The sequence below is a fragment of the Vitis riparia genome, chromosome 1, assembly GCF_004353265.1.
Source record: "Vitis riparia cultivar Riparia Gloire de Montpellier isolate 1030 chromosome 1, EGFV_Vit.rip_1.0, whole genome shotgun sequence".
Lineage (NCBI taxonomy): Eukaryota > Viridiplantae > Streptophyta > Magnoliopsida > Vitales > Vitaceae > Vitis > Vitis riparia.
Genome location: NC_048431.1, coordinates 14,176,251 through 14,180,318, shown reverse-complemented (window position 1 = coordinate 14,180,318; position 4,068 = coordinate 14,176,251).

Here is a 4,068-nt window from a genome sequence, read left to right as displayed (position 1 = left end):
CTCATCAAAACTGTGCCATGGTCAAGGTTTGAGTCATTGAGTGGAAGACTTTGAGTTTACGAGACTTCTATGATTTTGATCTTCATCTTCACCATGTGGATTTGATTTGGGAAAATCTAAATTCGAGGAATGATACTTTTTGAATCCTTTTAAATTATAAAAATGTTATTTTTTTCACTGCGCATAGGATTTAGAAAGAACCTAAGATAGTTATGCATATTTCTAACCTGATCTAGACTTGGGAAACAGAGAGATCTGGGTTTTTCCCATCAGCTAACTCAAGGCTCTGAACATTATGAATAGCTTAGGGTTGTAGATGATATGAACAACTTGGGATCCTATAAGCTCAAGCCTCCAAATGACATGAGCAACTCAGGGGTCTGGATATATGAACGATTCTTGGTCAAGAGCCCAAGGCTTTAAATATTATAAACAACTCAGGGTTATGGATTACATGAACGACTCAAGGTCGTGAGCTTAGGGCTCTAAATGCTAAGAACACCTCAGGGTTGTGGTTGACATGAACGACTCTGGATTATGATCTCAAGGCTCTAGATGTTATGAACAGATTAAGGTTGTGGATAATATGTTCTACTTTGGGTCCTGAGCTCAAGACCAGGGCTGCTTTGAATAGCTTAACATTGTGGGTGATATGAATGACTTAGGATTCCATGAGCTCAGCCTCTAGATGATATGAGCAACCCAGGGATGTAAATTATATGAACGATTCTATGTCATGAGCTCAAGGTTGTGCATGACATGAACGACTTCAAGTTGTGAGCTCATGACTCCAAATACCATGAACAACTCAAGGTTGTAGTTGACATGAACCACTTCGAGTCGTGAGATTAGGCCTCTAGATGCTAGGAAGAGCTTAGAGTTATGAATGATATGAATGACTCGAGATCCCATGAGTTCAAGCCTCAAGATGCCATGAACACCTCAAGGTTAAGGATGATATGAACAACTCAAGGCTTTGGGGAACATAAATGACTTTAGGTCATGAGCTCAAGGCTCTAAACATTATGAACAAATTAGGACTCTAGATGTTATTAATAGCTCAGGGTTGTGGATGACATGAACAACTTTGGGTTGTGAGCTCAAGGCTATGGATGCCATGTACAACTCATGGTTATTGTTGACATGAACGACTCCGGTTCGTGAGCTCCAAGCTCTAGATGTTGTGAACAACCCAAGGTTGGGGATCATATGAGCTACTCTAGATCATGATCTCAGGCTATGGATGCTATGAACAACTCGACTTTGTGGATGATATGAACGACTTGGAATCCTATGAGCTCAGGCTTCTAGATGCTATAAATAGCTCAGGGTTGTGCATGATATGAATGGTTCCTAGTCATGAGCCTATGGCTCTAAATGTTATGAACAACTCAGGTATATCGATAACATGAACGACTTCAAGTCGAGAGCTTAGGGCTTTAGATGCAAAGAACAACTCAAGGTTGTTGTTGACATGAATGACTTTAGGTCATGACCTCAGCACTCTAAATGCTATGAACAACTCAAGGTTATGGATGACATGAGCTACTATGGATCGTTAGCTCGGGACTATGCTATGACCAATTCAAGGTTATAGATGATATGAATGACTCAAGATCCCATGAGCTCAAGCCTCTAGATGGTATGAATAAGTTAGGGGTGTGGATGATATGAACTATTCTTGGTCGTGAGACCATGGCTCTAAAATGCTATGAACAACACAAGCCTATCGTTGACATGAATGACTCTGGGTCGTGAGCTCAAGGCTCTAGATGCTATGAACAACTGAGGGTTGTGGATGACATGAACGACTTCAGGTCGTGATCTTAGGGCTTGAGATGCTATGAACAACTCATGGTTATGGATGGCATGAGCAACTCTAGGTCGTGTGCTTAGAAATCTAAATACTATGAACAACTCAAGGCTATGGTGGACATGAATGTCTCCGGGTTGTGAGCTTAGGGCTCGAGATGCTATGAATAGCTTAGTGCTTTGGATGACATGAATGACTCTATGTTGTGAGCTCAAGGTTCTAGATCCTATGAATAGAACAAGGCAGTGGATGACATGAATGGCTCTTCATCTTGAGCTCAAGGCTCTAGATACTACAAATAGCTAAGGTTTGTGGTTGACATGAACGACTCTAAGTCGTGAGCTTATTACTTTAGATGCTATGAACAAGTCAAGGCTTTGGATGATATGTGTTACTATGAGTCATGAGCTCAAGGATGTGGATGCTTTGAACAACTCAACATTATGGATGACATGAATGAATTGGGATCCCATGAGCTCAAGCCTTTAGATGCTATGAGCCGCTCGGGGTTGTGGATGATATGAATGATTCTGCATCAAGAGCTGAGGGTTGTGGATGACATGAACGACTCTGGGTCATGAGCCCATGGTTTCAGATACTATGAACAACTCAAGGTTGTGGTTGAAATGAATGACTCCAGGTTGTGAGCTCAAGGCTCTTGATGTTATGAGTAGCTCAAAGCTGTGGATGATATGAACAACTCAGGATGTCTTGAGCTCATGCCTCAAGATGTTATGAACAATTCAAGGTTGAGGATGATATTAATGATTCTTAGTCATGAGTGATTACTACTAAAAAAGTGCTATTTTATAGCTTCTAATTAACTCTTTTAAACACTTTTGAGTAGTAGTTATTACATTTTAACTCAATTGGCATGTTAAGGACCCTTGCAATCATTTCTAATCAAATTTTGTTAAGTTTTGGTGTTTTTGATCACCAAAGAAATCCAAGAATGAGGGAGATCTTTACATAATCCATGGAAAAGAAAATGGAAGCTCATTTACAAGAAGAATCCAATATTTGGAGCTTTGTAGTCCTTTTCCAAAAGCAAATCAAGAATGCAAGGAGGAAAAACAGAGAGAGGAATCTAACATGAAGAAATCCAAGAGGACAACAATTGTAGGACACATTTCAAACACTTCATGGAGTTCATTTTATGCATACTATATGTCATTTTGAAGCTCGGGAAGTCAGAAGTCCAACGCTTTAAATAGTACACAAATCAGAGTTGAAATGAAGAAGTTATGGCCATTGGAAGACAATCGCACCAAGCTGAAAGACATTTTCGCAAGTTGCGAAATCACAAAATTCAAGTTGCGAAATCAACCTTTTCTTACGAAATGGACACTTTTAGCTTGCAAAATTTTCGCAAGACATGTTCCAAGCTGCAAAATCCATCTGTATGCTCCTAGATATTTGCGACCGACTCTTTTAGATTTTTTTCTTCAGATATTTGTTGTTTAAATCCCCATTTTCTCCTTATAATCCACCAATCATAGGATTCCTTAGTTAGGAAGTAAGAAGAAAGGGTGAATAACCTCCTATATATCATTTTGTAATTTTATTTTTAGAATCTCTTGGGAGTTTGTTCTCAAAGACCAACTTTTTGTATAGTTTTGAATAAAGTAATACACAGAGCTTTGCTCTGCCTTACCTACTCATTTTGATTGTATTTTTCTCACTAGCCAAACAAGCTCTGAGGATGTTTCCTCATAGAATGAGTGGCTAGGTTCTTTTGTCTCTTGGAGTGAAGGAAGCTAGGTAAGGTGCCGAATGCAAAAATTGGAAGTTTTGTTGTTTCAGCTTTTAATGAAGAGAAAGTGTGACCCGTTGATGGTTTCTATGTTTTTAGTTAACTTAAAACACCTTAAAATCACCTAGGCCAACACTTGGTAAGGCAAGTGGTCTCAGTCCATTGAGATACACTAGTTTATCTCTTGCGAGCCTTTAGGAGGTGGTTTAAAATCTGTGCGAGTACCGAAAAACTGATCAGGCGAGTGTTGGAAAAGTTTACAATCAGTGTGAATACCGAAAAATGGTAGAATCCGGGCAAGTACCAGGATCAGGTAGAATCCGTGCGAGTATCGAAACACTGACCGGGCGAGTCCCGAAAAAGTTTAAAATCATTGTGAATACCGAACAATGGTAGAATCCGGGCCAGTACCGGGATCAGGTAGAATCCATGCAAGTTCCGAAAAACTGATGGGGCGAGTCCCAGAAAAGGTTACAATATGTGTGAAAACCAAAAAATTGTA